General features: G+C 27.0%; 2 long non-coding RNA genes across 7 annotated transcripts in view; one reads left to right on the plus strand and one right to left on the minus strand.

Annotated features, from left to right (window-relative positions):
- The first annotated feature begins 203 nt into the window (after positions 1-203).
- On the plus strand, positions 204-3,557 carry LOC136085958 (uncharacterized). 4 transcript variants are annotated; one of them, XR_010641290.1, is made up of 6 exons: positions 229-243; positions 964-1,021; positions 1,911-2,009; positions 2,658-2,816; positions 3,122-3,184; positions 3,270-3,557. It is a non-coding gene; the product is annotated as an uncharacterized LOC136085958 (long non-coding RNA). The 4 variants fall into 4 exon arrangements; XR_010641291.1 differs by lacking the exon at positions 964-1,021 and having other exon boundaries at positions 204-243; XR_010641289.1 differs by lacking the exon at positions 229-243 and having other exon boundaries at positions 921-1,021.
- Positions 3,558-19,109: 15,552 nt separating this feature from the next.
- The window catches only part of LOC136085959 (uncharacterized), a 49,146-nt gene continuing 44,309 nt past the window's right edge, over positions 19,110-23,946 (minus strand). The window contains exons 1-7 of one of the 3 annotated variants that reach the window (XR_010641293.1): positions 22,351-22,534; positions 21,572-21,629; positions 21,357-21,486; positions 20,661-20,759; positions 19,863-20,007; positions 19,517-19,659; positions 19,110-19,431 (exon numbers count right to left, since the gene is read on the minus strand). This is a non-coding gene — a long non-coding RNA (uncharacterized LOC136085959). Of the gene's footprint in view, positions 19,432-19,516; positions 19,660-19,862; positions 20,008-20,660; positions 20,760-21,356; positions 21,487-21,571; positions 21,862-22,350; positions 22,535-23,946 lie in introns of those variants that run through there. The other 2 variants (XR_010641294.1, XR_010641292.1) reach the window with 2 other exon arrangements.

The raw sequence follows: 23,946 nt of genomic DNA on the forward strand, positions 1-23,946 counted from the left end.
AGTTATAATTATTTACTTCTATGATAATATAATTAATTTTTATTGTAGTATTATCTCAATTAAAAAAAAAATTGGGATATATAATATCTTTTAACGCAATGCATTTAAAACAGAACTAAAAAGAACAATATATTTTAAGTTGTAATATCTAATATTTAAATTATATCAAATTAAGTTAAATAAATTAGTACCCTATTTGCCGTCCCTGTTTGCCACACAAATAAGATTAAACTCAAATACAAGGTATGCTTTTTTTCTACTTTATGATATAATATTTTAGACTGGCGAATTTGTCCATTTTGCTTACTTAATTTAGTACGAAATAAGTTATGTTATAACGAATTTAATATTAAATTAAGTAAGCTACATGGACAAATTATAAGTTCTAGCAGAACTTATTCTTGATTCTTGAGCAATAATAATGTCTCTAGAACTTCTGCATACATTATTACTCAAGAGTCGTTTAGATAAAAACTCAAAATAGATTTTCTTTCTTTATTTGGTTTTTATCAACAAGGTTGAAGAATTTACCCAAGATAATATCAATAAATAAATGTGTTATGTTATTTATTATTGATATATGTATATATTATTATTAAATACTTAATCTTTTTATAATATATGACATCTTGATCTCGTGCTTTACTTGTTAAAAAATGTTAATACTTATTTCCTTTTTTTATATTATTTAAATATTATATGGTTAATATATATATATTCGAGTTATGCGAAATTATTACTATATATATTATATGACTTTTATTACTATTGTTATTATGTACAATATAAAACAGGTTATTAATGCGGATTTGTTCGATGTTTTCCCCACAAAAAGATAATTATGATGCTATTGTATTTAAAACTGCATTTTACTTATCTTTCAATGTTGACAACCTTCCAATATGTAAAGCAAGTTTCTCTCAAGTATAGCATTGCTTTTTCAAAAATTGTTTAATGATTTAGATCAAAGAAATAGCAACACCAGAAAATCTTGTTGCCAAAACAGTTGGTGACTCACCATGTAAAATTTGTGTTAAAAATTTGTGATTTAAGATGATTATTTAATATTCATATTATTATTTGAGTTTTTATTTGTTTCTTTTGAGCTAAATTTGGTGTTGTGAGCTATTATTGGAGAAAATATCGACTTATTTATTAGATAAAGTTTGATGCCTGCTCTTACCCCGTTTCCTTCTTCATGTTTCAATCATGTATATTTTAGGTGACCTTGTCCAGGTGACAATTTTACTTGATTAAAACGTGAATGTTACGTTGCCAAAATATTGTGTATTTTGGAACTTTTTTTATTCATAATAAAAACCTGTAATTAGAAACTTGGAAAGATATTCTTTATTTACTATTTTTTTATAATTTAGTTTCAGGGATAACCTTATTCAGGATATTCCCAGAATACCAGATATTTTTCTGAAATTTATCTTTTTCCAAATATCCGAAAAGTTTTCCATACATACAACTTTTATTACAACATATAACAAGTATATATTATTCATCTATTTGTTTTTATGTTATTTTAGTCATCATTCATACAAAAATTAAGAAAAGTTTTTAAAAAATTGAGAAAAGACTTGGCTGAATACAAAATTAAGGGAAAAATGAGGGGGGAAATATTCTGAATTTTTTCTGGATATTTTCCGTAAATTTTTTCCGGATATTTTAGATATAATGATTACATGAAATATGTAGTTTATATATTCATTATTGTAATTACTTTTTATTTTACTTTTATAATAATGTAATTATTTTGCATTGTAATTTTATAATAATTAATTTAAAAAGTAGGGCGTAAGATATCTTATAACGTCGCAATGCATTTTTGAGAAAAATAAAATGTCACATATATAATATTTTATCCAAACATATTATCTTATAACCAAGTTTTATCAATTTAGGTTTAATAAATATATTATAAAGCTTAGTTCAAAATTGTGTAACGTTATGGCAGATAATTCTCATATTGCAACACGCAAAAGATCAAACCCTACTACAAGGTATACTTTTTTTCTGCCATATTGTATACTATTTTAGACTGTCAAATTTGTCAATGTAATTAATTTGATAATAAATAAGTTATAACTTATTTAATATTAAATTTATTAAGCTATATGACAAATGATAAGTTCTGCATAAAATAATATTAACTAGGAAGACCCAATGGTATTGTTATGTTATTGCCTAGGAATATCATTCTGTAGTAAGACCCAATAACCTTTTAACTTTTAAAGTTTGAGAAATTTCACTTTTCCCTCTCTTTGTCTTCTTTTGTGATCACACTCTGTAGTAAGAATTTGATTTAATTCATATCTTGTTGGAGAATGCAACTTGATTCTGAGTTGAATTTTCAGCACTCTGTATTTATTGGTGACCTAATTTGACAATACTTTATTATACATATTTTTAGTTTTATACTTAATATATTGTATATAATTAGGGGTAGATGAGGCTCCTTAGTCGTGGTGAATGTTTCCACAGCAAAAGGAGCCTCAAGGTGAAAATCTGACCATAGATAAGGAAAATCATGATATAAAATCCCCACTATAATGCTTTGTGGTTATGTGATAACTATTACATTTTTATAAATTGTTTTAATTTTTGTGTGCATTCTAAAATGACATTTAATGCTGTTCAAAACTTTGTAGATTACTCATTTAAAGCAACTTTGTGGGCTGTCACCTTTGCATCTAGTGAGTTAATGTATGAACAAGTTAATGCAGAAACAGATGCAAATATAAGAAAATGGAAAACAAAGAAAACAAATTATCATGTTATCACATAGTACACAGATGTTATCACATAAGGTGAGTACAGGTCTTTTTCTAATCACGCCCATCAGTAATTAACTTTATATAGATATAGATATAGATAAATCTATAGATAGATATTAGATATAGATATATATAGATAAAAAATATTTTTTTAAACTTGTATTTTTTATTATGTACTTCTTTTTTTTTAATCATCTGTCGACTTTTTTGTTACATCTTTTTTTATTAAATACTTATTTACTTTTTTAGCAATCAGAGTATAAAATTAGAAGGCAAATAACTTTTATTTTTTTACATTGTATGTAGTATTGTTTTCTTAAAATTATTTAATGATTTAGATAAAAGAAAACAAATAACACCCTAGAAAATCTTGTTGCCAAAAGTAGTTGGCAACTCTCAAAGTAAGATTTGTTTTAAAAGTTTGTGATTTAAGATAATTATTAAATAATCATATTATTATTTAAGATTTTATTCGTTTCTTTTCAGCTAAATCTGATTCATTAGATAAAGTTTGATGCGTGCTCTTATAGAAGAAAATATCGACTGATTTGTTAGATTATGTTTGAAGCGTGCTTTTATGGGAGAATAGATATATAAGTTTGAAGCGTGCTCTTCGTAAGTTGCAGATCTACGACTTCGTACTTATTACTTTGGATATAAGGAGGATATTTTAACAAAAATGCAGCTTTTATTACAAATTAAAAATTTTTATGTCAAGAACTAATATACTGACTAATAAAACCATGTATTTATACGTATTAAATATTTCCTCGACGATGAGTTTTTTTTCTTTACACGAATCCAAACACTTATAATTGTAATTATAAAGCATAATTATTGCTTAAATATTACGTGCCAAAATTAACGTAAAAAGCACGTCTTTTGAACAGTTTATGGGGACCAAAAAGTCACCTAAATATCACGTGCCAAAAGTAACGTGAAAAACGCGTCCATAAATCACGTGAATTGGTCATTTCATGGGGACCAAAAAGTCACCTAAATATCACGTGCCAAAAGTAACGTGAAAAACACGTCCATAAATCACGTGAATTGGTCATTTCATGGGGACCAAAAAGTCACCTAATTGTCACGTGCCTAAATAACGTGAAATTCACGTTTTTGTCACGTCGCTGTGCCTACTGGGTATATCAATAAACAAAGTCTCAAACTAATTTTGGACTAATTTATTGCTTCATCAGCTATGCAAATATATCGTGGACAAGTAAGCGACAACCAAAATTTATAGCTTACAAAAACATGCGTGCAGAATCATAAACTCTAATAATAGGCGTGAACCTATAATGAAAGATATGAAAATAATGGATACTTTTTAAAATTAATATTTTTAAAATTAATATATATCAGAATTAAATTTTTAATTATCGATTCAACAATAATCTCTTTAAAACTTTAATAACAAGTTTGAAATAAATAGAAATGAAAACTATTATTTTAGAGCAAATATAAATAACACATATAAACTGCTTCAAAACTTTAATAAATATACTGAGTATAGCATTGCATATCAAGGACCAAGTATGGAATGTTTATCAAAAACGGATTTAAATGTATAGCAAAGTCATTAAGCTCATTTAAGTTTCTAATTAAAAAATAAATTTTTAAAATTTAAGATTTATTTGTGCTTGAGTAACTTTGAAGATATTTGATTTTAATTTTTCAGTTTTTTTATCTTTAATTGATTTACTGATATGTTGATAAATAAATTTAAAAAATAAATAGATAAGAAATCACATTTAAAATAATAAATAATTTAAAATAAATGAGAAATTTTTGCAATTACAAGTAATGCAACTTTTAATATTCCAAATACTTGAATGTCTCAAACATATCTACTTCTTATAGATATAACTAACAAATTTTACATCGATTATCCTAGCATTAAAATAATCTTCTTTTTTTTTGATAAGTGACATGAAATGAAATTTTTTTCGAAAACTATTACTGGATACAAGGAGTTACTCTCTCCGGCTAAAATAAACTTGCTGGAGAGAGAACGAAGCCAAAAGTTGCGGTGCTGTCTTAGTATTATAATTATTCCAGTCAAAATAGCGCTTTTGCATTAACAACAAATATTTTGAAATGTAGTTTGTGACCTTTGAAAGCTGAATTCGAAGTGGATTACTCTCTCAAATGTTGACTAGATAAGTTTTGAAAGCTGTGATCGAAAGGATAAAAAAATTAATTGGATAAGTTTTTAACAACTGCTTGAACAAGAAGTAATCACAACAAAAATTACAACCTAATTAAAATAATCGTTTTTTAAATATCTTGATACTAGGTATAAATATTTAAGTTTTAGACAATCTCTACTACTTGTTTGAAACTGTTCTTTGCTTTCCCTTTTAAGTTTAGGTTTGCTACGTTCTTAAAGGACGTTTTCTTCTGCTTTTGTTATTAAAATAATAACTTTATAAATATACATAAGTACAGCTGTTAAGAGTCATGATGGAACCGTCTCATAAAAATCAACGGACGCTGATTTCTTTTTTTGTACATGACAAGCCTTCTTCAAATACAACTGTATCAATGGAAGAAACTAATGCTTGTTTCTGCTGCGAGTGGAATACCGAAAAAATGGAAATAAATTCTGTCGATATTGAAGCAACCATAAAAATATATGGCAAACATTTAAGATATTTCAATAAAAAAAAGATTATAGACTACCCTTGGATTCATCTATGTCATTCCAAAAAAAAAGTTATTTTGCTATATTTGCATTGGTGCTGTCAAAAAAAAATTGGTATACTTTTAAAAATGCGGTGCACAAAACTTTTTGACAATCGGGAACAACAAGTGGAAATAAGCTATTCACTGTTAAAAACTACCGTACTTTTACGGAATTTTTTTCCGTTATTAATAAGGAAAGTACCCATTTAACAAAATTGAATGGAAAATTTTTCTCATTTTTATATAAATTTTGAAACTTGGAAATTTCTGTTGAAAACTGCTACTACTACTACTACTACTACTACTACTACTACTACTACTACTACTACTACTACTACTACTACTACTACTACTACTACTACTACTACTACTACTACTACTACTACTACTACTACTACTACTACTACTACTACTACTACTACTACTACTACTACTACTACTACTACTACTACTACTACTGCTACTACTACTACTACTACTACTACTACTACTACTACTACAACTACTACTACTACTACTACTACTACTACTACTACTACTACTACTACTACTACTCTTAATACTAAGTTTGATGTTTTGTTTTTTGTTGTATGATGTACAAATAAACCATTTTTGGGTTCCATTTTCCGTTTCTAGAAAATTTTTCATACTCAAATACCACTCGTTTTACATCCATCGCGATATTTTTTTTCAGGTATATAAGTTTTAGATCATGATTAAAAACAATTTTAATTTTAATCAGAGTTTTTTTTGTTTTTGATTAGCTCTATTAGATGTTGTTGAACCAGTATTTATTTTTGCATGATACTTGTGTTTTTTTTTATGTGTCGTTAAGTTTTCGTGTCGTGAAGTTTTTGTTTCGTGAAGATTTCAATGAAATTTTTGTAGTTTGTTATCAAAATCATTTTTGAGTTTACTTTCTGGTATTTAAAAAAAATGAATATAGATCGTCGTAATTGCATTTTTTGTAGTCAAATTTTTAGGTTGAGTATTTTTGTTTTTCAAGTTTAAATTGAATGTTTACAAGAGAAGTGCCTTATTGATATGACCTAAAGAGTTGTGCATCTTCTTGAAGCAAAGATGGAATACCATTCAGGTTCCAGGTTGTATTAGTTAATTGAAATCACCAACAATAGTTGTACTAGTAGTTTTACTATAATCAATTAGTGTTTGGGTTTCTTTAATTGAGTTGATAATTCACTGGTTTTCGTTGCAACTGTAAATGCACTCTATAAGGTTCCTTTCAGCCCCATATGTGAGCTCACCACGTATTTGTTCTTTGTTATTTGATTTAAGCATTTTGTTGTTGTTTCACAAATATTTAGCCTACCTCCCCTTTTGCCTTCCTTATTACGAAGGAACATTTGGTATTTGCTTATGTTTGGTGTAGAATAGTCATTAAACCAAGTTTATTATTAATTGTCATTAATAATTGAAAATTAAGCTTACTAGTTTCAGTTAGTTTGTTATTCAAAGATGTTGCGTTTCAGTAAAAAATTTTAGATGCTGTTTTCGGGTATTTTTTTTTTTTTTAATTTAATTTAATTTAATTTTAATTTTACTTAGGTGCCACATGAAGTCCTTACGGTTTTATCATAGAGCACTGCGGATGAGCATTTAATGGGAAGTTTACGCCTTCTTTTTAAACGATGTTGCACAAGTTGCACAGATATGGGGTTTGAATTGTTGCTCTTGGGATTCATTTTTTTTAATACAACTTATAATTGTCTATTTGTGGCTATTATTTTCATAGTTTTTTGATAATTTGGTACTATGTGCAGTAGAAAAATTTAAAAGGAAACAATGATTTATCTAATGTATTTATTATTCTGTCTATGAAATCAGCACAAGTCAAATTAGAATATGATTAGCGTGAAGAATGAAAGAAACTAAATGCCAATCTAACAGAACAACCTCCCTTTCGTTATGTTATTAGGAGCAATGCATTTCAAATAAGATGTACATTTATCGATATAATTAAATAATCAATTACATTAAATGTACAGTTATTTAATATATATATGTTAATACCTTATATTTAAAGTATAAATATTATAAGTATTTAAAATATATACTTTCGTATACAATAAGGAAAATGTTGGCTTCTTTACAATTTTTACCATTTCTGATTATTACAAGTTACCACAAAAGCATCATCAACATTAAAAATAATAAGTGGAGATGACGAATAACCTTAATTTTAAATTGATCTTTGAGAAATGTCTCATCAAAACATTCTTTTAATTTCTTTACCTGAAATGCTTTTATTTTATTTTGAAATACTATTATATGCAATTAACTGCTTCCATTCGGTGTGATGTTGCAAAAAATGATCAAAGAAATCTCAACAAGAGCAGATGACAATTTATACAAATTGTGCATGGCTGTCATGGTATATGAAGTTTTTAATTATGACAAAGAATCCTCAGTGAAAAAGTACAAATATTAATAAAACTTACAAAATAATAATAAAAGTTACAAATATTTTTATGACGGCTTGATAATTGCTTGATTATAAACAAAGCGACATATTTTTCATGAAGTGATAAATATGTCGCCTTGTTCAGATATTATATTAAGTTATCGTATACAATTGCATATCACTATGATCGGTTGAAATTTGGACGATTTTAAATTGATTTTCCTCAAAGACGAATTAACCAATTGTAATGATTTTCTTTTTATAAGGATGCTTACATAATTAATTTTTCGTCTCCACAATTTTACTTTGCGCCACTTTTTTTGTAGCATCAATCCATGAATTTTGGAAATTTTTAATACTATTTTCGAATTTGCCACTCTTCCTCAATATTCCCTGCACAATCGCCCAGTGAGATTCGAAAACTCGCTGCTCAGGACAGTTTGGTGGATTAGCATCCTTTGGAACAACCACTGAATTACTTTTTTGGAAAAGTGATCTATTGCAAAATTTTCCATTCTTTTTTATACCACTGAATTACTTTTTTGGAATAGTGGATTGATGCCAGATCTGGTCAAAACAAGGTTGATTATTTGTGCTTTTTAATAAGCGGGAGTTTTTAGCTAATCCAATTGCCTTGATTTCTCCATTAAGCGACCTTTTTGGTTTTTTTTTTGAAATATTCTTTCAGATTTTCTTTTTTGAATACACTTTGAATGAAAACTTTATTGCATTAAAACTTCGTAGCTAAACCTTGTTGTGGCTGAGTCGACTATTGATTTTGCCTTTTTTTTGAAATAAATCTTGATTTTCCATTACTTCCCGATTTTATTTTACAGTTTTGTTTTCCTTATGACATTTTATAATAATTCAGTTAATTTTAGAACTTTATATTGTTTTTGAAATCATGGAATACGAGAGAGATGGATTTTCTATGTAAAATTTCAAATTTTTTTTTCGATTTTCAGACTCTTTACTCAACATTGCAAAAACTAATGAGGAGTAAACAAAGCTACACTCACACACAAGGAAGCTAATTATGTTAGCATCATTATAAAAAGGAACCATAACAATTAAGTGGTTTTTGAGAAAACTCAATTTAAAATTGTCCAAAATTCAACCGATCATGGTGATATACACCATAAACACGCATCAAAATTGATTTATAATAAATATAAATTCAATCATGCCGATCCTTTACTTAAAAACTTGAATGCTTTAAATATCTATAAAGTTAACATCTACCAAAATTTTTTTTTATGCTTAAATATAAGCTCGGATTTGTCCCAACTCATTTTACTAATAACTTTTTTCAAACGCCAACAGATATATCACACGAGAAACAGGAATTTTCACATTGCCCATAAAAAATAACAAAGTGTTTGAGATTTTTTTTGTATATCGAGACTCCTATTCCAGACAATTTAAATTATAAAAATAAATAAATGAATTTAAAAAAAAAACCGATGCTTTTTAAAAATATATGCAAGTACGTGGCACCTGTGGTGCCAGGTACTTGCATATGTTTTTAAAAAGCATCGGTTAATAGCCATTTATATTATAAACATTAATTAAACGCTCAAAACTACCGTTTGACGGTAGTTTTGAGCGTTTGGGGTTAGTACGCGTTTATATATTAAAAAAACTAAATAAAATTCTTTCAAAAAATATTATTTGAAAGATTTTTAATAAATTTTTTTTCTGAAATATAGTTAAAAAACGCTTTGCGATTTATTTTCATAAGAAGTTCATAAAAATAAGTGTTCATAAAAAAGCAATTCAAGGTTTTTATATCTATTTGTACATCAAATTCAAAAAATGAATAGTAAGAAGAGAAGGTTAAACACATTTAATTATAATTTAAAAAAAATGTTTCCTTTCTTAACGCAGATCTAAGATGAGTTCCTCAAATGTACCATTTGTCATTGCCTATTTGACATTAGTAGTAGTAAACGGTCTGCAATTGAACTTCATTGCAAATCTATCAAACACAAAATGACATTGGATGCTTCTATATTGTCAAACAAAATCATAAAGTTGACGAAGAGTCATGAGTTTGGTAAAAATGAAAAAATATTAGTTATTCAAGAAGGAACAATTGCATTCCACAAATCAAACACAACCATAGCTTTTGAAGTGCTGATTGTACATTAAAGCTAATTAAGAAATTTTATAATCCAAGATTTGCTTGTGCGCGTACAAAATGCGAAGCAATAATTGTAAACATGTTCTAGAAATATTGTAAAAATAACTCAGAAAATGCTTTATTAAAAGCATCATATGTCATATTTCAATTCTTTCTGATGCATCAATATCATATCATATGTCAATTCTCGCTAATGTCTCGCTATTTTGATGTTTAAGAGGGAGTGCAAATTCAGCTGATTAACATGGATTGTGTAAATGGAGAAACATCAGATATTTTATCAGAAGTTATCTTTAAATGCATTAGTGCTAACAATATTTCTTCAAAAGTTTTGGCTATTTCTGCAGACAACACCAATAGCAATTTCGGAGGTGTAAAACGAAACGGTAATAACAATATTCACAAAAAGTTAATCGTTAAGCTAAACCGTGAAATCATTGGTATTAGTTGCAATGCTCATATTTTATCAAACGCAATAAACACTGCATCTGGTTGTTTATCTGTTAATGTAAAGATAGTTATTCCTCAAATTATTTATTTTTCTACCGTTTTACTGTTCGAGTTTCTAGTTTAGAAAATTTCTGCGATGAGGCTGGTGTGGAATATCAAAATTTCCCAGGATTCTCAAAAGTTCGTTGGTTGGCCTTACTTCCAGCCATCAAAAGATGCTTAAGTTATATCAGCCACTAAGATCATACATTTTAAACTTAGAAAATTGTCCAAAACTTTTATTTGACTTTTTCAATAAAGAAATGGGTGAAATAGTATTGTTTTTTGTTCACAGTCAAGCCAATGTTTTTTATAACACTATAAAAAAAAAATGAGAAAGATGATTTTGTCTTGACAAGACAACTTTTATCAGTGTAAACATTGAAAATATTACTTTTCAATGCATGTATTTGTCATAAAATAACTTTTTTAAATTTATATTTACAGAACTTATATATTATAACAGTAATGAAAACTTTTGTAGGTATTCTTTGTGTACAAAACAGCATTTCTCATCAACTGACCATTAACCGAAGACCAATCTTTTATTGCAAAAAGTAGCGAAATATTTATGATGCATGGCTATTTACATACATTTAGCATGAAATTTACATAGTCAAATGTTTAGAGGATATTGGAGGATAGTTTATCTGATACCTAATAGTAAAGGTTAGTAGCAAAAAAAAATATCGAAAACTGTCTGTTTTCGATGCATAAAAACTAATGATTACACTTACGTTAAATTGTTTTTAAAAGTCTGAGCGAAAAAAATATTGTTAATTAAAAAAAATAATTAAAATAGTATATTTTAAAATGAAAGTCAATAAAGTTAATTTAAAACAATAATAGCGCAAGAAAGTTGATAAATAAAAAATGCAAAATTGCGTTTTGAAACACATATCAAATTAACGTGTATATATATTGGAACACATATCAAATTAACGTAACCGCATAAAATTACGCTTAAATTAATATTTAATATTTTTTTAACTAGATATTTCCTCTAATGAACATGTTTTCGCCATTATGACAAATTTTCAATGTGCAACGCCGACATTGATTTTTTGGTATTTTGGCACACTCTGTCCCACTGTGTCATGGTAAGACAGCATTTGCAAGTAACCGAAGAAAGTAGTAATCATTTGAAAAACCAACTTCTGAAAGAATTTTGAAACTTTTTTTTAGTTCGATTATATTCGGAGAACTAATTTATATAGCACAAAGGAAAAGTTTTCTTCTTGAAACTCACAGTCTGTTGAATGTGACAAGCGATGGGTTGAAATTTTTTCTCATTTCGAAAATAACCACGTTCCTTATAACAACTTGTTAAATTTGGTGGAAGCCGCTTTATGTTTGCCAGGTACAAACGTTTCCGTATAGCGATTGTTTTCGATTGCCAATGATATTTGGACGGAAAGAATATCCCAACTTACAATGAAAACTTTAACAGCTAAATTTAATATAAGAAAATAAAGCTGCTCAAAATTTGCAGAAAAAAATGAAAAAGATGACAAGTTGCTGAAAACGATTCATTCTTATGAAAAATATTTGTGATTAAAAAATGCAAATGTTGTTTAATATTTTATCCATAATTTAGTTTTTTCACATGCTATTTTAAAATAAATAAACGAGCTTTTAGTAGAACCCATTTAAACCAGGCCTGTAGGCTGGGCAAGCGCGAGGGGAGCACGTGCTCCCCTGCGCTTTGTCCTGTTTGGCCACTATAAAATTGAAATTAAACATATATTTTTAACAGTAGTTTACTCTTATTTTAGGGCAGCCTACTCTCTTATTTTAGGGCAGCAACTTTTAGGACACTCTGTTGTTTGAATTGTAGTTTGATAATAAAAACTTATTTTTCAGTAAATTTAGCGAAGTTTTAAATGAATTTATATATATATATATATATATATATATATATATATATATATATATATATATATATATATATATATATATATATATATATATATATATCATATATATATATATATATATATATATATATATATATATATATATATATATATATATATATATATATATATATATATATATATTGTTATCAAACAATTTTATACAAAACTTGCCTTGGTTATTCCGTTCATAAATTAGTCAAAATTTAACTTACTTAACGAAGTGCACCAACGAGAAGGTAAGCCATACGATTTTGCCTTCCATCAGTGAGCTGTCATGTTGCCTAATGTTAGCCCTCCATTTCTGGATTCTTTCCTTTATTTGATAAACAGTTCATGTAAAAAGTAATGGCAATTTTGCATAAAGCTTTTTTTTTATTTATAATAATATGCAGTTAAGCATAGAGATAAAAATATTGACATATAATATAAAAATATCTTTAAATTAAACAAATTGGTACATATAAACATATCAGATATGATTCATACCATTTATAAAGATAAAAACCACTGTACTCAAACGCAGTAAAAACAAATTATTGGAACATAATAATAAAAGAAATAAGATAAATACATACTATAACATAATTCTAAATTTTTATTAAATAAAATTACCTCACAATCCTAGCTAAAATGAATAAGATCACCTTTTTCAAAATCAATTAATAAATGAAATGACCATAATTCATCAGGTTAGTTATCATACTCAACAAGGTATGTGGTTCGTTTAGCGTTTAATTGATTAATTTGTACCACTTGTGCAAGTTCCCAAGAAACTCCGAGAGAATCTTCTTCTCTAACACAACGTCGTATAGAAAAACCAACAAAATCAGATGGACTGTTAATAAATTTTGATAAAGAATGTTTTTTTGTTGCTCTATTAATTTGTTTAGTCTGGCATCCTGATTTTTTTCAATTCATTCTTTTGTTGTTGCTTTTAACAGCTGCATCACAATTTATATTTATATTAATTAAAGATTGGTTGTTTGGTATTAATCTTTCTTGAACGACAATATGGAGATTTTGATGTAATTCCTCCGAAGACAAGTTTATTATTTTGCTTCCTTCTACATCTGTTTTACAAAAACGTTTTTTGTCACATTGGACACCTAAGACTATGCGCTAAAAAATTTAGTTAAGAAAAGAAGCACTTTTGTCTTCAACGACTCTTCTATATTGCATAACTTCAATATTGCATATCTTTAAAATCTATTAGATATGTAAAATAATCCATTTTTAAATCATAATAATTTTCTTTTTTAAAATTTTCTTTTCTTTTTTAAGCATTTTGTTTTTGCTTATTAGTATTGTTTCTTTAGGAATTTCAGATCCATTCACTGTATTATAAAAAAAATTGGTCACAGGTGGAAAAAAAGCTACACCTAACAACAGAGCAGAGAAATGGTCACATATTTGGCTCTTGCATTTCAACGTTGAGAAATGCAAAGTAATGCATGTTGGGCGCGGATGTAACAAGTCAACGTACAAATACTCAATGTCAAACGTCGACGGCACCCGTCGTCCTCTCGAAGAAACCGAAGTCGAAAGAGACCTTGGTGTGATGGTCTCGAACGATCTTAACGTTAGAATAGAGTGCTAGGGCGATTCAAAAAAACATTTCGCAGTCGCAGTTTTTATTTATGGCGCACTCTGTATCTCACTTACATTCGCCCCCATCTTGAGTTTGCTGTACAAGCCTGGTCACCGCATTTAAAATCAGACATTGCCATTCTTGAGCAAGTCCAACATCGAGCAACAAAAAAAATATCGACTATTAAACACATGACCTATGAAGATCGACTCCAACGGCTCGGTTTAACAACTCTTGATGAACGCCGCAAAAGAGCAGATCTTATCGAGCAATTCAAAATCACTCGTAAACTCGAGCTTGTTAGTTTTGTTGTCCCGCAAAAAATTTCAAAAAGTAAAGATAAGTATATTCTAAGAGGCCATAACCATAAACTAGAACGTCAGATGGTAAAAAACTGCGAGGAGCGGTATAACTTTTTTTCAAGTAGAATTGTCGCCCCATGGAATGCGCTTTCGCAAGAAGCAGTGAACGCTCAATCCATTAACGCTTTCAAAAACAACATAAGAAAGTAACTTTATAGATACAATTGCTGCTTTGTCTGTAGCTTCTGTATCTCCATGTTCGTCAGCATAGGGGGGCCTGGTGTAGCACCTCTTCATCAAATTATAAATAGATTATTGTATTTGTATTTGATCACTGAATAATAATAATAATAATTACAACTTTTTCGTTGTTTCGTTAATTTTCTGAATGTCTCAACTAATCTATTTATCTTTTTGGTTAAAACTTTCTTGCAACAAGACAGTTTAACATCGAAATCCACGCAACATCTACAATATAAGATGTATCTTCTAATGTCAAATACCAATCATAAATACTTTCATTGATCATTTTATCTAAATAAATATAGATTTTTTTGAAATAAATATAGTCAACAATTCGAACAAATATATAAATTTATATAAATTTAAAGTATTTATTTAATCATCTATAAAATATATATATATATATATATATATATATATATATATATATATATATATATATATATATATATATATATATATATATATATATATATATATATATATATATATATATATATGACTATATTTATTTCAGAAAATCTATTTATCTAGATAAAATGATCCATGAAGGTATTTATGATTGGTATATATATATACACACACACACACATATATATAAATATATACACGCATATACACACACACATATATATATATATATATATATATATATATATATATATATATATATATTATATATTTTAGTTTAGTTTTAGTTTAGTATTGTATTTGCCGATTGAAAATAATTTACACTCGTAATTTATAAAAACAAATATTTACATGACTGGGGCTTGAAGAAGACAAAATTCATCTTATCATTAATCCCCCCCAAAAAAATGCATATTCATCAAATAAAATGTTTTAACAAAATTGCAAAAAATAAAATATATAACGTTTAAAATATTTAGTAATTCAAAGAGTATTTATATTTAAGAACTGATTAGTAAAATAAGATGATATATAAGTATTAATATTACAAAAAGAATTTACAATAACTTTTTTTAATAAAAATTGAAGTTATAAAATTTTACAATATTTTTAGTAATTAGTATTTCAAATAATAAAACTTAAAAAAATCGTTTGTAAATTCAAAACTTATAAGATAAGAAATACATTTACAATAGCAGACTATTGTTTAGAATATTAAATATAATATTAAAGAGTAATTAGTAGGTTAATTTTTGTTTTTGTTTGCTAGTTTAAAAAGCTTTTTAGAAGAACTTTAATTCATTTTCATGTATCATCAGTAATTGCTTAAGTTTTGCTTTAAACTGGTTTAAAGAATAATTAGATTTCAGCTCATTATTTAATATTGTATTCCACAGCTTAGGACCTCGGTTAGCAATTGAGAATTTGGTTGCTGAATAATGTGTTTTGGATTGAATGTAATTGTTTTTTGAAAATCTGGTAGGGTATATGTGGTTTATTTTTTCAAAAAGTGAATTAAATAACATTGGTGATATTTTTTTATCAAGTTTAAACATGAAGATAAGAATATGGTAAAGGTTTAGTTTATATACATTTAGAATATTAAGTTTATTAAATAATGTTTGAGTGTGAGAGAAACGGTCTACGTTTGTAATTATCCTTATAGCCTGTTTTTGTTTACTAAACAGTTTTTTTACTTTTGTTGCGTTTGTGCTGCACCAAGCAACGTTTGCATAATTTAAGTAGCAATGAATTAAAGAAAAATATAAGTTTTTTAAACAAGATAGATTTAAAAACTGCTTGGCTTTATACAAAACACCTATATTTTTTGATATTTTATTTTCAATTAGACCTATGTGGACCCTCCAGGTTAAATTTTCATCCAGAACCACACCTAAAAATTTTATTGATTGCTCTCTTTTTAATAATGCGTTATCAATAAAAAGATCAGGAAGTTTTAATGGAATATCTTGTTTTTTATGAAGACGATGGAACAAAGTGTATTTGGATTTATTGATGTTCAAAGATAGTTTGTTTGATTTGAACCATTGGGTTAATTTTTCAAGTTCTTTGTTTACTGTTTGAAATAATTTACTGATATCTTTACTAGAATAAAACAAGTTTGTATCATCTGCAAACAAAATTAAGTTTAAAATGTTAGAAAATTTATATATGTCGTTAATATAAACGAGAAATAAAAGTGGTCCTAAAATTGATCCTTGAGGAACACCACAGGTGATTGACTTATATTCCGTTTTTCCGCTATCATATGAAATAAACTGCTTTCTATTAGTCGAGTAACTATCAAACCAGGACAAATTAGTATTTATTATACCATAACTTTTCAGTTTGGATAGAAGGATTTGATGATTGACAGTGTCAAAAGCTTTGCTTAAATCGATAAAAACACCTAGGGTATACTTGTCTTCATCAAACCCTTTAAATATATCATGAACAAGGTGAGTGATTGCATGATCGGTTGAATGACCAGATTTAAATCCAAACTGTTTATGAAAAAGAATATTATTAACATTTAAAAAGGAATATAGTCTATTATACATAACCCGCTCTAATATTTTAGAAAAACAAGAAAGAATTGAGATTGGTCTATAATTCGTAACATCGGAAGGATCACCTGATTTTAACACTGGAATAACTTTTGCAATTTTTAGGTTATCTGGAAAAACGCCTTGTTTTAGAGATAAATTAAAAATATGTAGTAATGGAATTGTAATTTGTTTTATTGATTTGATAATGACATTACTACTTATATCATCAAATCCTAAACTTTTATTGGGTTTTAATAAAGAGACTGCGTCTAGTAATTCTTTTTCTGTAAGTTTATAATTAGACATAACATTAAGGTTGGTTGAGGTTAAGTACGAACTAAAGTGTGATTGAGTAGTTGCTATATTAGATGATAAAGTAGGACCTATATTTACAAAAAACTGGTTAAGTGTTTCAGCGACTAAGGATTTATTTACAGTTTGTTTGTTATTAAATTTAAGATTTAGAGGAAGTAAATTTCTGTATAAGCTTTTTTTTCCAATTACCTCCTTAATAATATGCCAAGTTTTTTTAGAATCATTTTTGTGCTTTATTAATTGTTCAGAATAGTAACGTTTCTTTGAGCGTTTTAAAATTGACTCAAATAGCCGTTTATAGTTTTTATAGGTAGTTTCATTTTTATTTTATTTTTTTTTTTTTTATTTTATTTTTTTTCATTTTATATATGTGTGTGTGTGTGTGTGTGTGTGTGTGTGTGTGTGTGTGTGTGTGTGTGTGTGTGTGTGTGTGTGTGTGTGTATATATATATATATATATATATATATATATATATATATATATTTATATAATTTTAAAATTAGGTAAATTGTAAAAAAAATTGTAAAAAAAAAGTAAATTGTAAAAAAAAATTGTAAGTTATAAATAAGACTTACTGATAAACTGTTGTAATTAAATTACTAATTGGTTAGCAACAACAACAACAACAACAACAACAACAACAACAAATAAACCCATTTTAGAATAATGTAAGTAAAAACTTGTAATAAAATCTCAGCTATATACGAAATAAAATTCAATATGCGAAAAAATATTTAGACTTGTTAAAGATAAACGGCAAATTTTCATTACGAATAGAAGTTTTGATTGCACTCAAAAATATATAAAGACGGGGAAAATTTAAAAAATCTCCACTTAAGAAACAAAAAACCCACCCTATAAAAATACAAAAAAATAAAAAATACTAAAACTTATTCACAGAATAAATAAATAGTTATAGAACCTATTTTAATGTGGGGACGAAAGAATTATCTTAATTAACTTGTATTTAAACAAAACTGAAACATTTAAAATTAAATAATTTTATAAATTCTAAAGTAAAACAACTTCCCCAAACTAATTATTGTAGTACATTTTTTTCTGAAGAAAATAACATCTATATATACATATATACTATTAATTTTCGAGGATGGGTTTTTATTCTTTGACATCTACACAAAATGATTTCTTACGTTTTTTGGACGAAGTTTTTCAATTACAGACGAAGTATTTTTTTCCGCAATAAAATGTCACGTGACAAAATTTTTTAGTTAAAGATACCGGTGTAGCGTTTTTAAATTACTGCGTTAAAATTTACTACGCGGAAATTTTCAACCGTTCAAACTTTGCAGTAAAATATAACGTTAAAATATTGCTAAAATATAACGTTAAAAAATCGAGACAGTAATATTTTACCGTTAAATTTTTACTGCGCTTTTTATTATTTTACTATCATCAAGTAAAGCAGTTCTTCTTTATTGTGCGACAAAATCTAATCTAAGAATAAATTAACCCAGTAGGCACACCGACGTGACAAAAACGTGAATTTCACATTATTTTGGCACGTGACATTTAGGTGACTTTTTGGTCCCCATGAAATGACCAATTCACGTGATTTATGGACGTGTTTTTCACGTTACTTTTGGCACGTGATATTTAGGTGACTTTTTGGTCTCCATGAACTAACGTCTAAAAGACGTGCTTTTTACGTTAATTTTGAAACGTAATTTTTAAGCAATAACTATGCTTTATAAAAACGAAGTGTTTGGATTCGTGTAAAGAATAAAACTCATCGTCGAGGAAATATTTAATACGTATTAAATTACATGGTTTTATTAGTCAGTATATTAGTTCTTGACATAAACATTTTGAATTTGTAATAAAAGCTGCACTTTTGTTAAAATATCCTCCTTATATCCCAAAGTAATAAGTACAAAGTCATAGATCTGCAACTTACGAAGAGCACGCTTCGATCCACAAAGAGCGCACTTCAAACTTAATCTAACGATCCAGTCGATATATTCTCCCATAAAAGCACGCTTCAAACATAATCTAACGAATCAGTCGATATTGTCTCCTATAAGAGTACGCATCAAACTTTATCTAATGAATCAGATTTAGCTGAAAAGAAACGAATAAAATCTTAAATAATAATATGATTATTTGATAATTATCTTAAATCACAAACTTTTAAAACAAATCTTACTTGGTAAGTTGCCAACCGTTTTGACAACAAGATTTTCTAGTTGTTTTCTTTTTCTAAATCATTAAATAATTTTAAGAAAACAATACTACGTACAATGTAGAAAAATAAAAAGTCATTTACCTTCTAATTTTATACTCTTATTGCTAAAAAATAAATAAGGATTTAATAAAAAAAGACATAACAAAAAAGTCGACATATAAATAAAAAAAAGAAGTACAAAATAATAAATACAAGTCTAAAAAAATATTGTTTATCTATATATATCTATATCTGTCTTTAGATAAATATATATCTATATATAAAGTTAATAACTGATGTGCGTGATTAGAAAAAGATCTGTACTCACCTTATGTGATAACATCTGATTAAATAATTTGTTTTCTTTGTTTTCCATCTTCTTATATTTGCACTTGTTTCTGCATTAGCTTGTTCATACATTAACTCACTAGATGCAAAGGTGACAGTCCACGAAGTTGCTTTCAATGAGTACTCTACAAAGTTTTGAACATTAAATATAATTTTAGAACGCACACAGAAAAATTATAACAATTTTTTAAAATGTAATAGTTACCACATAACCACACAACATTATAGTGGGGATTTTATATCATGATTTTCCTACCCATGGTGAGATTTTCATCTTGAGGCTCCTTAAGCTGTGGAAACATTCACCACGGCTAAGGAGCCTCATCTACCCCTAATTATATATAATATATTAAGTATAAAACTAAAATTATGTATAATAAAGTATTGTCAAATTAGGTCACCAATAAATACTGAGTGCTGAAAATTCAACTCAGAATCAAGTTGCATTCTCCAACAAGATATGAACAAAATTAAATTCTTGCTAGAGGGTGCGATCACAAAAAAAGACGAAGAGAGGGAAAAGTGAATTTTCTCAAACTTTAAAAGTTAAAAGGTTATTGTGTCTTACTACAGAATGATATTCCTAGGCAATATCATAACAATACAATTGGATCTTCCTAGTCAATAATAATTTATACAGAACTTATCATTTGTCATGTAGTTTAATAAATTTAATATTAAATAAGGTATAATAACTTATTTATTATTAAATTAATTACATCGGCAAATTTGACAGTCTAAAATATTATATATATTAGGGTAGAAAAAAAAAGTATACCTTGTATTAGGGTTTGATCTTTTGCATGTTGCAATATGAGAATTATCTGTCATAACGTTACACGATTTTGAACTAAGCTTTGTAATATATTTATTAAACCTAAATTGATAAAACTTAGATATAAAATAATATAATATGTTTAGATAAAATATTATATATGTGACATTTTATTTTTGTCAAAAATGCATTGCGATGTTATAAGATATCTTATACCCTGATACTTTTTTTATTATTATAAAACTGCAATGCAAAATAATTATATTTTTATAAAATTATAATAAAAAGTAATTACAATAATGAATATATAAACTACATATTTCATATAATCATTATATTTAAAAAATTTTGAAAATTGTTTGCGGAAAATATCCTGAAAAAATTCAGAATAATTTTCCCCTAATTTTTCCCTTAATTTTGCATTCAGCCAAGTTGATGACAATAATATATACTTTAACTTGCTTTTATGGAAAACTTTTCGGATATTTGGAAAAAGATAAATTTCAGAAAAATATCCGGTATTCCGGGAATATCCCAAAAAAAATAATCCCTGAAACTCATTTATAAAAATAGTAAATAAAATAAAGAATATCTTTCCAAGTTTCTAATCATAGGTTTTTATTGAGAATAAAAAAAGATCCAAAATACACAATATTTTGGCAACGTAACTTTCATGCTTTAATCAAGTAAAATTTTAACCTGGACGAGATCACCTAAAATATACATGATTTAAACGTGAAGAAGGAAACCGGGTAAGAGCATGCATCAAACTTTATCTAATGAATAAGTCGATATTTTCTGCAATAATAGCTAGCGACACCAAATTTAGCTAAAAAGAAACAAATAAAAACTTAAATAATAATATGATTATTAAATAATTATCTTAAATCACATACTTTTAACACAAGTCTTACATGGCGAGTCTCCAACTGTTTTGGCAACAAGATTTTCTGGTGTTGCTATTTCTTTGATCTAAATCATGAAACAATTTTTAAAAAAAGCAATGCTTTATTTAGAAAGAGAGAAACTTGCTTTACATATTGGAAGGTTGTCAACATTGAAAGATAAGTATAATGCAGTTTCAAATACAATAGCATCATAATCATCTTTTTGTGGGGGAAAACATTGAACAAATCCGCGTTATTAATCTGTTTTATATTGTACATAATAACAGTCATATAATGTATACAATAATAATTTCATAAATACAATTCAAATATATATATTAATCATATAATATTTAAATAACATAAAAAAATTAAATAAATAAGTATTAACCTTTTTTAACAAGTAAAGCACAAGATCAAGATGTCATATATTACAAAAAGATAAAGTATATAATAATAACATATACATATATCAATAATAAATAACATAACACATTTGTTTATTGATATTATCTTGGATAAATTATTTAACCTTGTTGATAAAAACCAAATAATAGAAGAAAATCTATTTATGGTTTTTATCTAATCGACTCTTGAGCAATAATGTATGCAGAAGTTCTACAGACATTATTATTGCTCAAGAATCAAGAATAAGTTCTGCTAGAACTTATAATTTGTCCATGTAGCTTACTTAATTTGATATTAAATTCGCTATAACATAACTTATTTTGTACTAAATTAATTAAGCAAAATGGACAAATTCGCCAGTCTAAAATATAATATCATAAAGTAGAAAAAAAGCATACCTTGTATTTGAGTTTAATCTTATTTGTGTGGCAAATAGGGACGCTTGGTACTAATTTATTTAACTTAATTTGATGCAATTTGGATATTAGATATTACAAGTTGTATTTTACAACTTAAAATATATTGGACTATTTAGTTTAGTTTTAAAAGCATTACGTTATAAGATATTATATAGACCAATTTTTTAAACTACAATAAAAATTAATTATATCATCATAAAAGTAAAATAATTATAACTAATATAATGAATACAAAAACTATATTATAAAAAAATAAATAATATAATAAAAAAATAATTTTATATTTCTTATCACAGGTTTTTTTTGAGAATTAAAAAAGTTACGTTAGACGCGATATTTTGGCACGTAACTTCACGTAACTTTCACGTAAAATAGTAACCTGGACGAAGTCACCTAAAATACACGTGATTGAAACGTGAATAAAACGTTGCGTGCCTACTGGGAAATAGCCTAGCGATCTATAAGATCACTTCTGTAGAGTTTTATTACAAATAAGTTTATTTACGTTCTTTTAAGTTGCGAAGAATATGCAATCTTGAGCAGATTATTTATTTATTTATAACAAACAACATGTAAAACAACTGATACACAAGCATCATTTTAGCTCAGAATAAACATTTGATTTACAAAGTTTTTAGCGACAAAACATCATTATAATGATTGTTTTTATTTTCTAAAAGAATTTTTTGAGTTGTTAGTTGGTCGAATTTATTTGATGCTTAATTATTCAGGCATTCTAGTTTATGTTCAGTGAAGGATCACACAGCAATATCAATTCCAATAAGATTTGCAGTACCAAGGATCTCAACATCTGTAGCCCATATACAATCTGCGGCCATACCACTTTTGGTAATATAGTTTTCTACATCATCACCTAAATATCCTGATAAGAGACTGGACAAGGTTTTGATACTATGTGCTCAACAAAAAAATTGCAAACACATATATGTTAACACTCAGAACCAGTCAGCAAAAATAAAATTGCTCGAAAAAAACAATTGCCATCACCTTTGGAAACATGTAATTTTAAAGGTACACATTTTCTTCTCCATCAATAAGATCTGGCATTATAAATGTTCTGAGTCCTCGTTCTTCAACCTCGTTCTTCAGTTCTATTATTTGGCAAATTTTTTCGGAGGGATGTTTCATTAACTTGGGATTACGCTAACATTTATTCTGATCATTGTAGTCCAGTGGCGGATCAAGGAGGAGGGGGGGGGCTATAGCCCCGGGCCCCACAATTTTAGGGGCCCCGATTCAAAGTAAATAATTTTTTATTAACTCTGAAAATTAAATCTTTTATTAACTCAAAAGAGCCAAAGTTAAATTTACTAAATTGTCTGAAAACAAAAGCACAAAAATAAAACAACTGTCAACAAAAACGCTGCATTATATTTTTTCCGGTATTTGACGACGATGGAGCACAACTACTTCTACAAAAAAAAAATACTAGATTGGTAGCAGCGCCTTATAGCAATAATTGAATGTAACATTTGTACAAATTGATATAAAAAGATATAAATTTTTATTACTATGGTATTAAAAGCTGACTTTGAGGCTCTAGAAAAAAGAGTA

This window comes from Hydra vulgaris, chromosome 10 (genome assembly GCF_038396675.1).
Source record: "Hydra vulgaris chromosome 10, alternate assembly HydraT2T_AEP".
NCBI classification, from domain to species: domain Eukaryota; kingdom Metazoa; phylum Cnidaria; class Hydrozoa; order Anthoathecata; family Hydridae; genus Hydra; species Hydra vulgaris.